General features: G+C 43.9%; 1 long non-coding RNA gene and 1 pseudogene across 2 annotated transcripts in view; both read right to left on the bottom strand.

Annotated features, from left to right (window-relative positions):
• Positions 1-684: 684 nt before the first annotated feature.
• Positions 685-21254, bottom strand: part of LOC145554324 (uncharacterized) — a 36610-nt pseudogene continuing 16040 nt past the window's right edge. The window contains exons 6-13 of the transcript XR_014090326.1: positions 18192-18311; positions 14652-14730; positions 14263-14491; positions 12820-14122; positions 4058-4297; positions 3555-3728; positions 2305-2351; positions 685-2157 (exon numbers count right to left, since the gene is read on the bottom strand). The product of XR_014090326.1 is annotated as an uncharacterized LOC145554324 (transcript). The remainder of the gene's footprint in view (positions 2158-2304; positions 2352-3554; positions 3729-4057; positions 4298-12819; positions 14123-14262; positions 14492-14651; positions 14731-18191; positions 18312-21254) is intronic.
• Positions 5294-12804, bottom strand: LOC145554070 (uncharacterized). Its single transcript, XR_014090103.1, has 4 exons — positions 12551-12804; positions 8579-8752; positions 7683-8249; positions 5294-7535 (listed from the first exon to the last, which is right to left on the bottom strand). It is a non-coding gene; the product is annotated as an uncharacterized LOC145554070 (long non-coding RNA).

Here is a 21254-nt window from a genome sequence, read left to right on the forward strand (position 1 = left end):
AAGTTTTCCCAGATGTCAGAGATTTTCCTCTTGCTGACTCCATTTCAGACAATCAAGTTTATTTGTGTAGCACGTTTCAGCAACTATGCAGTTCAAAGAGATTTACATCATAAAATCACAAAAATAGTTATAAAAAACAACATAATATACAATTGAGAAAACCAGTAACAAATATTACATTTTGATGAGTGCCATCATCAATACACATAAAATATGCTGGTCATTGTTCATTTTATTTTGGCCACTGAAGACAAATATCTTCCTCTGATGCGAGACCAAATGGACAACAACCCATGATGCAGAGCGGCTCATCGCGCTTTTATTTTGAAAACCGACACGCAAAATGAAGCAGTCATGTGTTGCGAGGCCTCGTTTGTTGCCAGTCACGTGGTTTTCAGCACGACGACACAAGCCTCGAAGCCGGGCTTCATTGGACACGCCCCCTTTTTACTCCGTACAAGCCTCGAATGGTTCTCCGTTAGTGGGGTATCCTGATCATGTTTGGAACTAAAAATCACAGATTTCCAAAATCTGAAACGGAATGCCTTGCTTGGATCAAAGCTTGTGCACGACCGCATTTGCAGCTCAACCGTCGTAGGATCAATAGGAACAAATAATAAACACATCCATTATGAAAACCTTTTAGCCAAGTACAGCATAATGGCAGTACCGCTACAACTTCTACAACCTGGAGCCTGTCTGTAACAGCTTTATGTTAGCTGAACAGATCAATATGCAATGTGTACCATGTCTGACATACATTGAAGATTTTATTTCACCTGAAAAGGCTTTTTATTAAACTGTAATCGTGCTAGCCACGATAGCTTTTACTAAACTGTAATTGTGTTAGCCACGCTAGCACCGAGTACAGAGTATCAGGCCTAGGCACACTGAAACATTTTAAATGTTGAGGATGGAGTGTTTGGTCGGAGACATCGGTCAGAGTTTTTCTGTCCAACACTGATCTCCAGTTTTCATTCTGCCTTGTTCTTCCAGTTCCTGGATTTTTTTTCTCCAGAGAAAAAAATGTTCTGCAGGTTCTGAGTTTCAGGTAGAAGTTCTGAATATTAAGATTTTATCACTTTATGCTTCAAAGCATTGACCTCTGACCTTCATGGGAATGTTTACTTTAATTAGGACTTTCTGAAAGGCAGAGTTGATAAAAAATGTTTAATGCAAATATTTAAATTTGAACAGAAAAAGAACAGAATGAGCAGCAAATGAACCAAATGCAGAATAATTTTTTTTTTATTTCTTTAAAACACATGAAGAAAAACTGCAGCAAATAAACACAAGGAAGATTTAATATTCAAATCTGATGAGTTTAGAAAAATAGGAGCCGACGGAAACGGAAAATATTCAGTGATTGAGAAAAACTGATCAACATTTCAATGAAATCTGATGAATTAGAGGAAAAAATAAGAGAAACATCTTGATATTCAGTGAGAAGCTTTGACTGGAAACAAACAGGAAAACATGAGGATCCTGGAATAATCCCAGCTTCCATCTATCTTTAAAGGACTGGAAGAAGAAAAAGTTTCACCAAGAAACATATTGTAGAGATGAACTATCTGTTCAACAGTGAGAGAGTTTCTCTGACATGAGGAAAATCTTTAGACTCAAATCAGCAAAGAATCACTGAAGAACCAAACCCAAACCTAAAGAACCCAAATCCAGGAATCAGAGGTTCAGTGAATGTGGTGTTGAAGGTGTGGAGGTGGATCAGTGAGTCAGAGGAGACTCTGTAGAAGGACAGAATGCCAGCAGGACAGTCCACATACACTGATACTCTGTGAGAGTCAGAGGAGGAGGAGAGACGAGTTTCTATGTTATTGTGACTGACTGAGTAACCTTTAACATCAGAGCATCTCAGACACCAGGAATGGTCATTGTATCCAAACCAACAGTCTACACTATTTCCTTTCCTCTTGATTCTTCTGTAACTCACTGATATATCAACTCCTCCTCTCCACTCGACCTCCCAGTAACAGCGACCAGTCAGACCAGTTCTACACAGCAGCTGATCCCAGTAATCAAATCTGTCTGGATGATCAGGATATGACTGAAGCTCCTCCACATATGTCACCTTCCTGTTGTCTTCAGACAGTTTGAGTTTTCTGCTCACTGTGTTTGTGTCGATGGTGAGTTGACAGGAATCTGATGGAGAGAACAAACACAATCCAGCTGCAGTTATTGATCATTTATTGATCTTTGATGATGATCCTGAATGAGTGATGTGACAGTTTGAAGATGGTTGAATGTGAGCTGCTTTGTTGTCATGAATCAGATGAAAAACACACTTACACTTCCTCAGACCTGGTGTCAAGAATGGACCTCCAGCAGGCTCCACCCTGAAAGGAGGAGGGGGTTCAGACCATCAGTCTCTTTCAAAAGCAAACATGGACATTACATGTCTCTCAGACACACATTGTCCTCCACTGAGACAGGAACAGCCCAACATCTGGATTGCAAACTGCAGTGGATGTAGGAAGGACAGTTGGTGCTGCTGCAGCACAACTCATTTCTCCAAACACAGGAAAAGCTCCAACAGAGAGGAGAAAGGAAATCCCTCAGTAACAACCTGAAGAAACTCACTGAAGCCTAAAAGGACATCAGGAAACTAAGGAAACATTTCTGGAAGCTCAACCTGATTTAATAATCAGCATTAAAATCCAATCAATCTAAACTCTGATCAACACCTGGATACCTGCTCCATCCACACTCCCACACACAGATGAAGGAATGAAACACTAAACAGCCCTGCTGCTGAAAACCTGCTGTGGCCTCACTGTAATATCCAGAAATACAAACATTAAAAAGGAGAAGCTGCATCACATTCAACAAAGAGTTCAACAAGAACCAAACATTTGATCTCTGAGCTCAGACTCACAAACCAGGGAGAGGCTTTCATCATCACACACCTCTGACAAACACCTCTAACCTTTCAGCACTTCCTCTACCAACCAGGTGGGAGTAACAGAATGTCAGGTTATTAAGTGGATTTTAATCGGTGTGTTTTGCATCCGTTGAAAACAAACATGTTAACAAATAAACTGGACAGTATGCAGTAAGTTTAGTGATATTTCCACAGTTGCAGTCTTGAAATAAAATCCCAAGTCTTTAGCGTCCGAGATGAGACCATCAAAATTGGTTTTGAGACCAAGACCGATCTCGAGTACTACAACACTAACATGGAGTTACTTTTCTTCTCATCTTTGCTCCTTGGTGCTGATTGGTCTGGAGCTCCATCAAATATTGTTTCAAAGTCCTTTCTGTCATCAGTAGATCATCATGGAAATCTAACTGAACTTCCCTATTAAACTCTATTAAATCCATCCCACTCTTTAATTTTCCTTGTGAGCCGTTCTTAGTCAGGAGAATATTCCAGAAAACTGGGTAATGATCTCTGCCTCCAGTTGAGGCATCTAAATATTTAATTATCAAACTAAATATTTTTTTTCAAACTAAATGTTTCCCATCAGACTGACTAAAGACGTTTCTCCTCTTCCTCCTCTATCAGACCTTCTCTGCTCCTGCAGCAGGTTCCTCCATACCTGAGAGCTTCCAGTCTCCAGTCTGGATCTTTCAGTCCAGCCGACAGCAGCTTCACTCCTGAGTCTCCTGGATGATTGTAGCTCAGGTCCAACTCTTTCAGATGGGAGGGGTTAAAGGTCAGAGCTGAGGCCAGAGAAGCACAGCCTTCCTCTGAGACCAAACAGCCTGATAAGCTGCAGACACACAATTCATCACATGATGAGAAGATGAGAACATTGAGGTAGAGCCCAAGGTCTGAACTGGACATTTATAGGAGAGGAAAAAAGTCAATAAATTAACCTGTCAATAAGATGAAATAGTAATAACACTCTCATGTAGTTCTGTGTGTAATAAAAATAAACATTTTTCACATGTAGAACGAATCAGAATGGAAACATCCTTCATCGATCCACAGCAGGGAGTTCAGGTTTACCAGCAACAAGTTTAAAGTAAATTGATCAATCAGATACCCCAATCTCTAGCAGCTAGTGGATAGAAATAACCAGGATTGGTCACATTTTACCTGAGAGTTTTCAGGTTGCAGTTTGGACTCTTCAGTCCAGCAGAGAGAAGCTTCACTCCCGAATCCTGCAGGTTGTTGTTACTCAGGTCCAGTTCTCTGAGACTGGAGGACTTGGAGCTGAGAACTGAGGACAGAGCTTCACAGCTTCTCTCTGAGAGGTTACAGTCACTCAGTCTGAGGAGACAAGGAGGAAAATCTATTATTAAATAATTCTTCAAAATGTATGTTTTTTGTTCTGGTCAGTCATATTCTTCTTGAAGAGATTGGAAAAAAAATCATTTTTCCACATCTTTATGATACAGGTATTGTGAACTGGTTTATTTTATAGTTGAGCCGCCAGCCTTAAAAGACTCCAATACAGCAGAAAAGCAAAGAAGCTGGGAAGAGAAAAATTAATTTCTGAAATACTATGAACATCCATCCATCCATTTTCTTGCACCCTTTTTCCCTCAGTGGGGTCGGGAGGGGTGCTGGTGCCCATCTCCAGCCAACGTTTCGGGCGAGAGGCGGGGTACACCCTGGACAGGTCGCCAGTCTGTCGCAGGGCAACACAGAGACACACAGGACACACAACCATGCACACACACACTCACACCTAGGGGCAATTTGGAGAGGCCAATTAACCTGACAGTCATGTTTTTGGATTGTGGGAGGAAACCGGAGAAAACCCACGCACGCACAGGGAGAACATGCAAACTCCATGCAGAAAGACCCCAGGCCGGGAATCGAACCCAGAACCTTCTTGCTGCAAGGCAACAGCTCTACCAACTGCGCCACTGTGCAGCAGGAGAATCAATGAAACCATATTTAATTGTCATTTGTTTTAATTATTTAAATTATTTGTAGCCAATCTAATCCTGGTTTATGTTGAATGTCAGTGGTTGTGTTGGGTTTTCTTTTATGTCAGACTGATTTGACAATAAAGACATTTGATGTTTTAGTGTCTTGGGAGTGCAGTGCATGTTGGGGTGTTTGCTTTTTCTTGGATTTATAATTGGCTCTGATCCCTTATATTTGGCTAGATTTTAAATTTTTAGTTCTGCAACAGGATTAAATCTGTTTCTGCTGTGCATGACTGATATATCTTTGCTAATCAGACTACAAATAATAATGGAACTTTGCAGAAGGTGAGAAATTGGGAGGTGGAGGGTTAATTATTGTTATCAGAAGAATTTTATTGTGAGGATCATCTCAAAGCATTCCCAGATGTCAGAGATTTTCCTCTTTCTGGCTCCATTTCAGACAATCAAGTTTATTTGTGTAGCACGTTTCAGCAACAATGCAGTTCAAAGAGATTTACATCATAAAATCACAAAAATAGTTATAAAAAAACAACATAATCTACAATTGAGAAAACCAGTAACAAATATTACATTTTGATGAGCGCCATCATCAATACACATCAAATATGTTGGTCATTGTTCATTTTATTTTGGCCACTGAAGAAAAATATCCTCCTCTGATGCGAGACCAAATGGACAACAACCCATGATGCAGAGCGGCTCATCGCGCTTTTATTTTGAAAACCGACACGCCAAATGAAGCAGTCACGTGTTGCGAGGCCTCGTTTGTTGCCAGTCACGTGGTTTTCAGCACGACGACACAAGCCTCGAAGCGGGGCTTCATTGGACACGCCCCCTTTTTACTCGGTACAAGCCTCGAATGGTTCTCCGTTAGTGGGGTATCTGTACAGGCAATGTCGGGTATCCTGATCATGTTTGGAACTAAAAATCACAGATTTCCAAAATCTGAAACGGAATGCCTTGCTTGGATCAAAGCTTGTGCACGACCGCATTTGCAGCTCAACCGTCGTAGGATCAATAAGAACAAAGGATTGTCTGCTGGCGTAAGTATTATTGCTTTGCTTTCTTTGTGTTTTAGTGATTGAAAAAAATAGTCAATAATAAACACATCCATTATGAAAACCTTTTAGCCAAGTACAGCATAATGGCTGTACCGCTACAACTTCTACAACCTGGAGCCTGTCTGTAACAGCTTTATGTTAGCTGAACAGATCAATATGCAATGTGTACCATGTCTGACATACATTGAAGATTTTATTTCACCTGAAAAGGCTTTTTACTAAACTGTAATCGTGCTAGCCACGATAGCTTTTACTAAACTGTAATTGTGTTAGCCACGCTAGCACCGAGTACAGAGTATCAGGCCTAGGCACACTGAAACATTTTAAATGTTGAGGATGGAGTGTTTGGTCGGAGACATCGGTCAGAGTTTTTCTGTCCAACACTGATATCCAGTTTTCATTCTGCCTTGTTCTTCCAGTTCCTGGATTTTTTTTCCTCCAGAGAAAAAAATGTTCTGCTGGTTCTGAGTTTCAGGTAGAAGTTCTGAATATTAAGATTTTATCACTTTATGCTTCAAAGCATCGACCTCTGACTTTCATGGGAATGTTTACTTTAATTAGGACTTTCTGAAAGGCAGAGTTGATAAAAAATGTTTAATGCAAATATGTAAATTTGAACAGGAAAAGAACAGAATGAGCAGCAAATGAACCAAATGCAGAAGAATTTTTTTTATTTCTTTAAAACACATGAAGAAAAACTGCAGCAAATAAACACAAGGAAGATTTAATATTCAAATCTGATGAGTTTAGAAAAATAGGAGCCGACGGAAACGGAAAATGTTCAGTGATTGAGAAAAACTGATCAACATTTCAATGAAATCTGATGAATGAGAGGAAAAAAATAAGAGAAACATCTTAATATTCAGTGCAAAGCTTTGACTGGAAACAAACAGGAAAACATGAGGATCCTGGAATAATCCGGGAATGATCCAGCTTCCATCTATCTTTAAAGGACTGGAAGAAGAAAAAGTTTCCAAGTACTCAATCACAAAAGTTTCACCAAGAAACATATTGTAGAGATGAACTATCTGTTCAACAGTGAGAGAGTTTCTCTGACATGAGGAAAATCTTTAGACTCAAATCAGCAAAGAATCACTGAAGAACCAAACCCAAACCTAAAGAACCCAAATCCAGGAATCAGAGGTTCAGTGAATGTGGTGTTGAAGGTGTGGAGGTGGATCAGTGAGTCAGAGGAGACTCTGTAGAAGGACAGAATGCCAGCAGGACAGTCCACATACACTGATACTCTGTTAGAGTCAGAGGAGGAGGAGAGACAAGTTTCTATGTCGTTGTGCCTCACAGAGTAACCTTTATCATCAGAGCAGATCAGACTCCAGGAATGATCATTGTATCCAAACCAACAGTCTACACTATTTCCTTTCCTCTTGATTCTTCTGTAACTCACTGATATATCAACTCCTCCTCTCCACTCGACCTCCCAGTAACAGCGACCAGTCAGACCAGTTCTACTCAGGAGCTGATGATTATAATCAAATCTGTCTGGATGATCAGGATATGACTGAAGCTCCTCCATAAATGTCACCTTCCTGTTGTCTTCAGACAGTTTGAGTTTTCTGCTCACTGTGTTTGTGTCAATGGTGAGTTGACAGGAATCTGATGGAGAGAACAAACACAATCCAGCTGCAGTTATTGATCATTTATTGATCTTTGATGATGATCCTGAATGAGTGATGTGACAGTTTGAAGATGGTTGAATGTGAGCTGCTTTGTTGTCATGAATCAGATGAAAAACACACTTACACTTCCTCAGACCTGGTGTCAAGAATCGGCCTCCAGCAGGCTCCACCCTGAAAGGAGGAGGGGGGTCAGACCATCAGTCTCTTTCACAGCAAACATGGACATTACATGTCTCTCAGACACACATTGTCCACCACTGAGACAGGAACAGTCCAACATCTGGATTGCAAACTGCAGTGGATGTAGGAAAGACAGTTGGTGCTGCTGCAGCACAACTCATTTCTCCAAACACAGGAAAAGCTCCAACAGAGAGGAGAAAGGAAATCCCTCAGTAACAACCTGAAGAAACTCACTGAAGCCTAAAAGGACATCAGGAAACTAAGGAAACATTTCTGGAAGCTCAACCTGATTTAATAATCAGCATTAAAATCCAATCAATCTAAACTCAGATCAACACCTGGATACCTGCTCCATCCACATTCCCACACACGGATGAAGGAATGAAACACTAACACTGAATCTCCTGGATGATTGTAGCTCAGGTCCAACTCTTTCAGATGGGAGAGGTTAAAGGTCAGAGCTGAGGCCAGAGAAGCACAGCCTTCCTCTGAGACCAAACAGCCTGATAAGCTGCAGACACACAATTCATCACATGATGAGAAGTTGAGAACATTGAGGTAGAGCCCAAGGTTTGAACTGGACATTTATATGAGAGGAAAAAAGTCACTAAATTAATCTGTCAATAAGATGAAATAGCAATAACACTCTCATGTAGTTCTGTGTGTAATAAAAATCAACATTTTTCACATGTAGAACGAATCAGAATGGAAACATCCTTCATTGATCCACAGCAGGGAGTTCAGGTTTACCAGCAACAAGTTTAAAGTAAATTGATCAATCAGATACCCCAATCTCTAGCAGCTAGTGGATAGAAATAACCAGGATTGGTCACATTTTACCTGAGAGTTTTCAGGTTGCAGTTTGGACTCTTCAGTCCAGCAGAGAGAAGCTTCACTCCCGAATCCTGCAGGTTGTTGTTACTCAGGTCCAGTTCTCTGAGACCGGAGGACTTGGAGCTGAGAACTGAGGACAGAGCTTCACAGCTTCTCTCTGAGAGGTTACAGTCACTCAGTCTGAGGAGACAAGGAGGAAAATCTGTTATTAAATAATTCTTCAAAATGTATGTTTTTTGTTCCGGTCAGTCATTCTTCTTGAAGAGATTGGAAAAAAAATCATTTTTCCACATCTTTATGATACAGGTATTGTGAACTGGTTTATTTTATAGTTGGGCCGCCAGCCTTAAAAGACTCCAATACAGCAGAAAAGCAAAGAAGCTGGGAAGAGAAAAATTAATTTCTGAAATACTATGAACAGTATTAATCTAGTGTCAGCTTTAGCAGAAAAAATATTTCTGCTGCTTGAACAATAGCAGTAGAAATAGTCACCTGTGAGACCCAGTCTCTCTTTACTTATCATCTGCTAGCGGCCAACATTGAGGAGACAATGAACCAGTAAAGAAACCTCATATTCACCTCATCACTAACAAATTTCTTTAAGAAATAACTGCAGCCCTCTCCTTGGGCTGCCACCTTATCGTGGTGGAGGGGTTTGAGTGTCCCAATGATCCTAGGAGCTATGCTGTCTGGGGCTTTATGCCCCTGGTAGGGTCACCCAAGGCAGACAGGTCCTAGGTGAGGAACCAGACAAAGTGCAGCCCGAAGACCCCTATGATGAATACGAACTTTGGACTGCGTTTTCCCTCGCCCGGACGCGGGTCACCGGGGCCCCACTCTGGAGCCAGGCCTGGAGGTGGGGCACGATGGTGAGCGCCTGGTGGCCGGGCTTTTACCCACGGAGCCCGGCCGGGCTCAGCCCGAAGAGGAGACGTGGGTCCCCCTTCCGATGGGCTCACCACCTGTCCGAGGGGCCAAAGGGGTCGGGTGCATTGTGCTATGGGCGGCAGCCAAGGGAGGGGACCCCGGCGGTCTGATCCTCGGCTGCAGAAGCTGGCTCTTGGGACGTGGAACGTCACCTCTCTGGTGGGGAAGGAGCCGGAACTAGTGTGCGAGGCTGAGAGGTTCCGGCTAGAAATAGTCGGCCTCACCTCGACGCATGGCTCTGGAACCAGTCTCCTTGAGAGGGGCTGGACGTACTTCCACTCTGGAGTTGCCCACGGTGTGAGGCGCCGGGCTGGAGTGGGCATACTTGTTGCCCCCCATTTGGGCGCCTGTACGTTGGGGTTCACTCCGGTGAACGAGAGGGTAGCCTTCCTCCGCCTACAGGTGGGGGGACGGGTTCTGACTGTTGTTTGTGCTTACGGGCCGAACGGCAGTTCAGATTACCCACCCTTCTTGGAGTCCTTAGAGGGGGTACTGGAGAGTGCCCCTCCTCGGGACTCCCTTGTTCTACTGGGAGACTTCAACGCTCACGTGGGCAATGACAGTGAGACCTGGAGTGGCGTGGTTGGGAGGAACGGCCCCTCCGATCTGAACCCAAGCGGTGTTCTGTTGTTGGACTTCTGTGCTCGTCACGGATTGTCCATCACGAACACCATGTTCAGGCATAAGGGCGTCCATATGTGCACTTGGCACCAGGACGCCCTAGGCCGCAGTTCGATGATTGACTTTGTCATCGTCTCATCGGATTTGCGGCCGTATGTCTTGGACACTCGGGTGAAGAGAGGTGCGGAGCTGTCCACTGACCACTACCTGGTGACGAGTTGGCTCCGGTGGTGGGGGAGGAAGCCGGTCAGACCTGGCAGGCCCAAACGTGTAGTGAGGGTCTGCTGGGAACGTCTGGCGGAGTCCCCTGTGAGACGGAGCTTCAACTCTCATCTCCGGCAGAACTTCGAACACGTTCCGGTGGAGGTGGGGGACATTGAGTCTGAGTGGACCATGCTCCGTACCTCCATTGCCGAGGCGGCCTATCGGAGCTGCGGCCGCAAGGTTGTTGGTGCCTGTCGCGGTGGCAACCCTCGAACCCGTTGGTGGACACCTTCGGTGAGGGATGCTGTCAAGCTGAAGAAGGAGTCCTACCGGGCCTTTTTGGCCTGTGGGACTCCAGAAGCAGCTGATAGGTACCGGCGGGCGAAACGGCATGCGGCTCGGGTTGTCGCTGAGGCAAAAACTTGGGTGTGGGAGGAGTTTGGAGAGGCCATGGAGACAGACTTCCGTACGGCTTCGAGGCGATTCTGGTCCACCATCCGGCGTCTCAGGAGGGGGAAGCAGGGCAGCACCAACACTGTTTATAGTGGGGATGGTGCGCTGCTGACCTCAACTCGGGACGTTGTGGGCCGGTGGGCGGAATACTTCGAAGACCTCCTCAATCCCACCAACATGCCTTCTGTTGAGGAAGCTGAGCATGGGGACTCTGGGCTGGGCTCTCCAATCTCTGGGGACGAGGTTGCCGAAGTGGTCAAAAAGCTCCTCGGTGGCAGGGCCCCGGGGGTGGATGAGATCCGCCCGGAGTTCCTTAAGGCTCTGGATGTTGCGGGGTTGTGTTGGCTAAAGCGACTCTGCAATATCGCATGGACATCGGGGGCAGTTCCCCTGGACTGGCAGACTGGGGTGGTGGTCCCCCTGTTTAAAAAGGGGGACCGGAGGGTGTGCTCCAATTACAGGGGGATCACACTATTAAGCCTCCCTGGTAAGGTCTATTCAGGGGTCCTGGAGAGGAGGGTCCGTCGGATAGTCGAACCTCGGATTCAGGAAGAGCAGTGTGGTTTTCGTCCTGGTCGTGGAACACTGGACCAGCTCTACACCCTCAGCGGGGTCCTGGAGGGTGCATGGGAGTTCGCCCAACCAGTCTACATGTGTTCTGTGGACTTGGAGAAGGCGTTCGACCGTGTCCCTCGGGGGCCTTGTGGGGGGTACTCCGGGAGTATGGGGTACCGGGCCCTTTGATACGGGCTGTCAGGTCCCTGTATGACCGGTGTCAGAGTCTGGTCCGCATTGCCGGCAGTAAGTCTGGCTCGTTTCCGGTGAGAGTTGGACTCCGCCAAGGCTGCCCTTTGTCACCGATTCTGTTCATTACTTTTATGGACAGAATTTCTAGGCGCAGCCGAGGTGTTGAGGGGATCCGTTTTGGTGGCCTTAGGATCGCATCTCTGCTTTTTGCGGATGATGTGGTCCTGTTGGCTTCATCGGAACGTGATCTGCAGCTCTCACTGGAGCGGTTCGCAGCCGATTTGGAGGCTCAGTGCCTCCAAATCCGAGGCCATGGTCTTGAGCCGGAAAAGGGTAGAGTGCCTTCTCCGGGTCAGGGGGGTCGTCCTGCCTCAAGTGGAGGAGTTTAAGTATCTGGGGATCTTGTTCACGAATGAGGGAAGAAGGGAACGGGAGATCCACAGGCGGATTGGGGCAGCGTCTACTGTGAAGCGGGCGCTGTACCGGTCCGTCGTGGTGAAGAGAGAGCTGAGCCAAAAAGCGAAGCTCTCGATTTACCGGTCGATCTACGTTCCCACCCTCATCTATGGTCATGAGCTTTGGGTCATGACCGAAAGAACGAGATCACGGGTACAAGCGGCCGAAATGGGTTTCCTCCGCAGGGTGGCTGGGCTCTCCCTTAGAGATAGGGTGAGAAGCTCGGTCATCCGGGAGGGACTCAGAGTAGAGCCGCTGCTCCTCCACGTCGAGAGGAGCCAGTTGAGGTGGCTCGGGCATCTGGTAAGGATGCCTCCTGGACGCCTCCCTGGTGAGGTGTTCCGGGCACGTCCCACCGGGAGGAGGCCTCGGGGAAGACCCAGGACACGCTGGAGGGATTACGTCTCTCGGCTGGCCTGGGAACGCCTTGGGATTCCCCCGGAGGAGCTGGAAGAAGTGGCTGGGGAGAGGGAAGTCTGGGCCTCCCTTCTGAAGCTGCTGCCCCCGCGACCCGACCCCGGATAAGCGGAAGAAAATGGAAATAACTGCAGCAACAATCTGAGTCCTTACAGAGCTTTGTTGGAGGCTTTAACCACTGGCAGCAGCCTCAGAAGAGCCTCCTCTGAAGCAGAGTATTTCTTCAGGTCAAACACATCAAGATCTTTGCCTGATGACACTAAGATGAAGACCAGAGCTGACCACTGAGCAGGAGACAGTTTATCTGTGGAGAGACTTCCTGACCTCAGAGACTGTTGGATCTCCTCCACTAGAGAACGATCATTCAGTTCATTCAGACAGTGGAACAGATTGATGCTTTTCTCTGCAGACACAGACAAGACTTTTTAGATGTTTGTGTTTCTTCCATCAGGTTGACTCCAGAGTTGATGAAGGTCAGATGAACATGAAGAGCAGCCAGAAACTCCTGAACACTCAGATGGATGAAGCAGAACACCTTGTCCTGGTACAGCCCTCTCTCCTCTCTAAAGATCTGTGTGAACACTCCTGAGTACACTGAGGCTGCTCTGATATTGATGCCACACTCTGTCAGGTCTGATCCATAGAAGATCAGGTTTCCTTTCTGCAGCTGATCAAAAGCCAGTTTTCCCAGAGACTCGATCATCTTCTTGCTCTCTGGACTCCAGTGTGGATCTGTTTCAGCTCCTCCATCATACTTGACCTTCTTCACTTTGGTCTGAACCACCAGGAAGTGGATGTACATCTCAGTCAGGGTTCTGGGCAGCTTTCCTCCCTCTCTGGTCTCCAACACATCCTCCAGAACTGTAGCAGTGATCCAGCAGAAGACTGGGATGTGGCACATGATGTGGAGGCTTCGTGATGTCTTCATGTGGGAGATGATCCTGCTGGCTTGCTGCTTATCTCTGAATCTCTTCCTGAAGTACTCCTCCTTCTGGGAGTCATTGAACCCTCTGACCTCTGTCACCATGCCAACACACTGTGGAGGGATCTGATTGGCTGCTGCAGGTCGTGTGGTTATCCAGAGGAGAGCAGAGGGAAGCAGTTTCCCCCTGATGAGGTTTGTCAGCAGAACATCCACTGAGCTGGACTCTGTAGCATCAGTCAGGATCTCCTTGTTGTGGAAGTCCAGTGGAAGTCTGCTCTCATCCAGGCCATCAAAGATGAACAGAACCTGAAAAGGTTCAAAGCTGCAAATTCCTTTGGTTTCAGTAAAGAAGTGATGAACAAGTTCCACCAAACTGAACTTTTTCTCTCTCAGCACATTCAGCTCTCTGAAGGTGAATGGAAATATGAAGTGGATGTTCTGGTGGGCTTTGTCTTCAGCCCAGTCCAAAGTGAACTACTGTGTTAAGACTGTTTTCCCAATGCCAGCCACTCCCTTTGTCATCACTGTTCTGATTGGTTGATCTCTTCCACATGGGACTTTAAAGATGTCTTCTTATCTGATTGTTGTTTCTGGTCTGTGTGGTTTTCTGGATGCTGTTTCAATCTGTCTGACCTCATGTTCATCATTGACCTCTCCAGTCCCTCCCTCTGTGATGTAGAGCTCTGTGTAGATCTGGTTCAGAAGGGTTGGACTTCCTGCTTTAGCAATCCCCTCAAACACAGACTGGAACTTCTTCTTCAGACCAGATTTAAGTTGTTCACAAACTGCTGCAAGATGTTCTAAAATGAGACAGAAAGTAAAATCAGGCATGAAACAATATCTACTGAAGATGATTTAAATAAATGTGATTCCATTTCTTCAGACATTAGTAAATGTGTAATTTATCCATCAGGTCAAATCTTTGTAGAAATCCTCTTACTGCTCTGCAGACGCTCAGCCAGCTCCTCTTGCTTCATCCTCCTCAGGAAGTTCAGTGTGATCTTCATCACTGCCTCTCTGCTGCTCCTCCTCTGCTCTTCATCCTCAGCTTCCAACACCTCATCATCCTCTCTCTGACTCTCTGAGCATTCTGGGTAATCTGGACTCAGAACCTTCAGGATCTTCTTCAGCTCGTTCTTCACAAAAGTGAATATGTTTTCCTCTAACAGCTGGAACAGAATAATAGATGAAGGAAACATCAGACTGAAATCATGGAGCCAAACACCAGATGGATGTTGGACAGACTGACAGTCCTCTGGTTTACAAAGTGCAGCATGTGGGTGACTGTGAATAGAACCATGGAAAAGTAGTTGTTGTTCATGTACAGACCATAAATATGGAGTCCAGCTGTGTTTGATGCTGCTGGGCAGACAGACCACTGGGAACCTCTGAGCTCTGCTGGTCCACTCTGTGGAGGAACCAGGAACAATCAGGAAGGCAGGAAATATTCATCCAGCAATATTTACTAATAAAATAACTAAGAGTGTCACATTAAAAGCAGAAAACAGAGCATCACATGAACACAATACAAAGAAGTTAGAAAGAGGAAGATGAATTATAAGGATGAAGACCAGTAACACCAGAATCACAAGTACACATTTTAAAAAGTTGGTGCTGAACATGGACTTCAAACTGTCCACACTGTCAGCAGATCCGATGCTGGTGGAGACAGAGTCCCAGAGCTTGGGGACAGTGGAACTGAAGGCTCTGTTCACACAGGTCTTCAGGACAATGTGGGACATCCATCAGGTTCTGATGACTGGATCTGAGGTGATGTGGACACGGAGGAGCACTGAGATATGTGGGTGTGTTCATGTGGGATCCTCTCCTGGATGTTATAGAGGATTTAAAATGGATCCTGTAGATCCTGGAAGCCAGTGAGTTCACATTACTTCTGTCCACACAGAAACAATCAGAAGGTAAAGGTCCATGGAGTGATATATGGATGTGAGCAGTGAACCAGATGATCCAAGTAGCTGTAAAGATTTAATGTTCCTGCTGATCCCACTAAGAACCAGCAGAACCTCTGATGGTCCACATCAGCTCAGTCTGGTTGAGTTCCAGCAGATCTCACCAACCACATCATGACGTTTTCCTTCCTGCTGAACTGATCTCACAATGCACACAGGAACCAAGTCCTGATGGACCAGACTGGTTTATCAGGTATTTCCCAGTGGGTGGTGAAAATGTGTCCACCTCTCTGATGGTGGAGATCCAGGAGATTTAAAGAAAATTGTCATGATCCGTGTTTCTATGTGTTTATTTTTGAGTTTCTGTGTGATCCTGTTCCCTGTTAGTCCTGTCTCTGCGTCTTTCCCCGTTGATTGTCTCCCAGGTGTGTCTCGTTCCCTTGATTGCCCCGTGTGTATTTAGTCTCCCCTGTTGTCTGTGTTCTTCGTCGGGTCCTTGTCTATTGATGTCACCTGTCTCCGTGCTGCCAGTTTTCCTCGTGCTGTTTCCCCGCTGTTCCTTGTTGTTGGTTTATTATCATTAAATTCATCATTTTCTCATCATAACCTGGGTCTCAGCGTCATCTCCTCACCGCAACCTACCACACCTCATGACAAAAATCATGTCATCCTTTGACTTGTTGCTCTTAAAGGACACACAGCTGGGCTCTGGTTCTGGTTCTGATTTGACCCTCTGATGAATCCTGATAGAAAAATTCTCATTAAAATATTTCTGTGTATTTTTTATGTAAATTTTATCTTGAATGTGGAACATTTTAAAATACTGAGCTTTGAGACACAACAGAACCAGAAAGATCATCAACTTGATGCTCTAAATGATTCCCATCAGGACCGGTCCAATCCTCCAACATATTCCTGATTATTTAATGTATCCTCCTGAATAAATTCCAGCCTTGTTTAAAGAGCAGAAAGATGGAGAAAAACCAGGAGTCGTTTCCACTCTGACCATCCAAGGAGGATCTGATGGACCATCTGGTTCTTTCTGAACCATATCCACATGAGATATTATTTAGTTCAACTGTAGAAATGGTTGCTGATCCGCCATGTTGGATGAAGTTTGAACCTCAGAGGTGAAACTGGAACCTTGAAGTTCATGAAGATGTTTTCTGTCAGCATCAATCTGTCTGCAGTCAGATTTGGAGAACTATCCAAATATTAACCTAGAAATGAAATGAAATTCCGTGCTGCCCTTTTGTTTTTGTGCCAAAATAATATTGGACAAAATAAATGAGTCGGTTTTATTTTTAAATGTTTAGTTGATACAAAACAGAAAAAAATATAATGAAATGTTTGTTGTTCAAAGGTCATGTCAACATCATAATTTGTGTCCTGATTGAGGTTTTTTTTTGTTTTCCACATTTTATATTTTAGAGGCCATAACAGAAAAGTTAGGGGATTCTAGTTAAATTTTGCTTCTGGTTATTTATCAGCAATAATTGTTTAGTTATGGTGTCAATAACTGGCCAGTAGGGGGCAGTGTCTGAATGATGGTTTAATTGATGTCAAGGAAACATCAGATCAGATTTTGAGGTTCATGTTAACTAGATGGACTTGTAAAAGTTCTGGGTAGAGACTGTGGATCTAAATGGACCCGTTTCATTCTTTGAAGTTCTTTCATTAGATTTTGCATCACCAATGATCTCATTGGACTTTATTTATTGATTCTGATGTTAATATGAAGACTGTGGGATTATATTTTAGTCTTTTATTACAATATGTGTCATCAGCTGGTGTTGAAGCTCAGATAAATTAACTGAGTATGATCTCCTATGATAACATCAAGGCTCTGTCGCTAGTGAAATATTTTGTGCACATAAACGTTTCTGTCCTGGTCATGTTGACCATACAAGGCTTGGTCTGAACCTGCAGCAGTAAAATCTCAGAAATAACAACTAATTATTATGAAGCAGGACTGAGAACCAAAACTGTAGAAAGTAACTCAAATCATTAGTTATGCCAGCAGCCGTTGTGGTAATATTCCAGAAGAGGTTTTAGTGCAGCTTAAGGTCTGGCTTTATTCTATATAACTGCTGGTATTAAGAATGGAAACCAGATTTTGGAGTACTCAATGCATGAATGATTGCTCTCTGAATCACTTTTTAAAAACAAAAAACACTCCCATAAAATAATTTCTATCACTGCAGCGCCGTCCCACCACATGTGAGTAAAACTACACGCTGTGGTGGGCGTCCCTTATTGTTGTTTCTGAAAGGTGGCAACCCTACCGTGCTTAACAAATAATGGACTTGAATAAGAGAAATAACTCTTGGGGGTCATCAGGGTTTATATTTATTTTTTTGTTGTTGTTCTGTTGTGTTTATTGTTTATACTTATAGAAAAATATAAATATTATTGAATACCTTCCTAAATATATGCAAAAATATAAGATTGAATACAATAACTTGAACTTACTTTCTGTCTGATGGTGTTTTATTCACACACACAACTGTTCTGACTGCATATTTCCATATTTGACTGGAGTCAGGCAAACAGCCTTAATTAGCGTGACATGAGCAGCCGCTGTGGTAATATTCCAGAAGAGGTTATAGTGCAGCTTAAGGTCTGGCTTTATTCTATGTAACTGCAGGTATTAAGAATGGAAACCAGATCTGACTGAATCTTTGTGTGAATTTTTCTGTCAGCTTTCCAAAGAAATCTTTGCATTTTATTAAAGTTTGATTGATTTTAACTTGCTGATCTCTGACATCACAAACCTGGGGGAAGATGTGTGGATGTCTTTAACAAGACATGTTACCATATGCATTGATGGAATGAAAATAAAATAACCTGATATTCAGTCTAATGTTCCCATGGCAACAGAACCCAACAGAACTTGGTATCGTCACATGGCCACAATGACAGATAAACAGATCAGTTACAGCAGTTAGAAACAGCTCACCTCTCTGATGGTGGAGATCCAGGAGATTTAAAGGTAATGGCAAGATCCTTTGACATGTTGCTCTTAAAAGACACACAGCTGGGTTCTGGTTCTGGTTCTTGTCTGAGTCTCTTTTGGTTCCTGACAGAAACATGATGATTAAAACTGAATCTGTTCAGTCTGGATGAAGCAGCAAAGAGGAGCAGCAGCAGCTTCATCACCACGTCTGTTTTGGCCTGATATAGTGAACGCTGTGTGAAAAGGGCTGTGGACAGTTAGAGATGGTGACCTCACCTCTGACCTTTGCTCTGGCTCTCATCTTCCCCACACAGAGTGGTTTTAGAGGGAGGGACTCCCTCCTCTCTGTCCTCACACTGATCCATGCTGCTGAATTCACATCAGCTCACACACACTTTCTAGCTTCACCTGCAGAGGAAACACACATCATTCATCTGCACATCAACTCTGATCATCCTTTACATCATTAGTGCTGGAAAAAGATCAGCTGCTCCTCCTCTGATTGGCTCTTCTTCTCTGCTTCATATCAGTGTCAGGTGAATGCAGTCAGACAGCAGAGAGGCAGAGGAAGCTGCCAGCAGCTGCTGCACTTCTACTATCAGTCCACTAGATGGAGACATGGAGCAACATTTACATTCACTGATTCAACCTGAACAACAGGAAGGATTTTAGTTCATTATTAATCTCTACAAGTGGATTATCTGCTTTAACTATTAACTATTCAATAATCTGATTGATCTGAACACATTTCTCAATTAATATTTTATAATAATAAAATATTTTTTTATATATTTTTTTATTTTGAAAGGATGCAGCAGGAAACTGTTCTGACCGAAGTTTGATTCCTGGAACTTAAATCATGAAGCAGTTTGTTCAGAGAAAACAAAGGAACATCATCTGTTCATGTTTTTTCTTCAAATTGATCAACAATTTAATAATCATGTATATTAGCTTTCAAACAGCAGGGACATGAAACTTTGTACTGAATTTAGAAGTGAAGATTTTCTCCAAACATAGCAGAATCAAGTCAAATAGTTTATGTTCACAAAGTTCAATAGGAAACAAAGCAAACTTACAGTTTGTTCCGATCCAAAGAGTTGAAGAAAAACATCAGAACAACAGACTGAGACCCAACAGAACCACAGCAGAACCCGACTGGTGCCTCACCCAAACAAGTGATTTTAAACTGAAAGTATTTTGAGGAGAAATGAGCCCAAACTGGTCTGACTGACTAGGAGTCAGAGGAAAGTTTACCTGTTGACTTCATTTGGATTTGAAACAAACTCCTTTGTTTCTTATCTTCAGATTTTAGTGCAACACAAACATTTTCACTAAACTGATCTCAGAGCAGCTTCTGGCTCTGAAATGTTGATTTTTGCTGTTTTGCAGCATCAGGAAGATTCCAGCTCCACAGTTCATGTTACATCAAAACTGCATCAGCAGCCCAGGAAATAAAGAGGGTGTACTTACTTTTGATCATGACAAATTAACAATATTTTAGGTTATTTAACATGTAATAGAGAAAAAGTGCATGTTGATTTTTCAGAGAGATTTTCAGAATATTATTCATAAATGTCAGATTATTCAGCCAAACACTTGACCCTCAACATCAACGCTGGAGAAACGATAGTTTTAAAAATACTGAAGGAAAGATGTTTACCTACTTTCACACTTGGAACAACTGATGAAACTATTATCATTAATATCATTATTATTGTAATAACCGTGATAGTAATAACAGTGTTATTGTAATTCTAAGCTGCTGTTTCATATAATCAACGTTTCTCTGTCAGACTCCCTCAGGTCTCCACAGCAGAGAGATGAATCACGGCTCTTCCTCCTCCTCCTCCTCCTCCTCATCCTCATTCTCCACCACCTCCACTGAGTTCTGGTTCAGATCGTCTCTGAAGATCAGACACCAGAACAGAGGCGGATCAGAACCAAAGCCAGCAGCTCTGAGTCCAGATGTGGACCCTGGTCTCCTCCAGAACCTCCTCTGTTCTGCTGTGGAGGAGGAACTGTGTGGCTTCAGTTCTGCAGCAGGACCTTCTCAGCTGCAGCAGAAGAAGAAAGGACTTCCTGTGTTCAGGTTGGATAGAAACCTGGATCTTTTTCTAGCTTGTGGCTCTGCTTCCAGCGTAGATGTTCTCCAGGTTCTGGTCTGGATCTAGTGGACTGTAGAGCTCATCAGGTTTCCTCTCATCACTCTGAGATCTTCAGCTTCTTTAGATTCAACCTGAAGCTTCTTCTGACAGCTGCAGCTAATATTTAGCATGATGTTTATTATTCTAGCCTCAGTGTTTCTGCTCTTCATGTGACTCCACTGAATCCAACTCTGATGTCGTCACTTCACAAGTGATGAAGATCCATTTTTCTTTCACTTCCTGCTCATTTCTTTCCAAAGCTTCATGTTTTCCAGGAGGAGCTTCAATGTTCTCCTGCTCTCTTTAGATGATGAAGGAACTCAGACTGACTCCACCCGGCTGGTGCTCCAGGTGAGCAGAAACAAACAAACCCTAAAGTCGTCTCTGCAGACCAGCTTTAGATTTGGATCAACTGAACATCAAGCTTCAGTAACATCTCAGTTAAAGTTTGTTTTCCAGATCTGAGGTCAGAAAGTTCTGGTTTCCATCATGTCCCAGTTTTTAGTTCTGCTTTTTTCTGCTTCTTTTTCTCCACCTGACAGAGACGAGATGATTAAAATGCTTCATAGAAACGTTCAGATCTCAGATCCTCATTGATGTCTGTAGTTTTAGTCAGAAGCTCCCAGATGGTCCAGATGAGAAGATCTGAGCATCTGGTTTGGTTGATCCAGAAGGTTCTGGACTCATCCAGAAACCCAGAACAACTGGACTCCAGTCACACCTTCAACAGAACATTCTGCTCTAAATCCAGACTGGACCGCTTGATTTCTTTGGACCTGAAACATAAAGTGCTGTGAAAAACTATTTGCTCCTTTACAGATTTCTGCTGTTTTGCCTTTTTGTCCACCTGAAATGTTTCAGATCATCAAACTGATTTTATTATTTGATGAAGAAAAACTGATTAAATACAATTAACTGTTTT

This window comes from Poecilia reticulata, chromosome 12 (genome assembly GCF_904066995.2).
Source record: "Poecilia reticulata chromosome 12, P_reticulata-male-v2, whole genome shotgun sequence".
Taxonomy (NCBI): domain Eukaryota; kingdom Metazoa; phylum Chordata; class Actinopteri; order Cyprinodontiformes; family Poeciliidae; genus Poecilia; species Poecilia reticulata.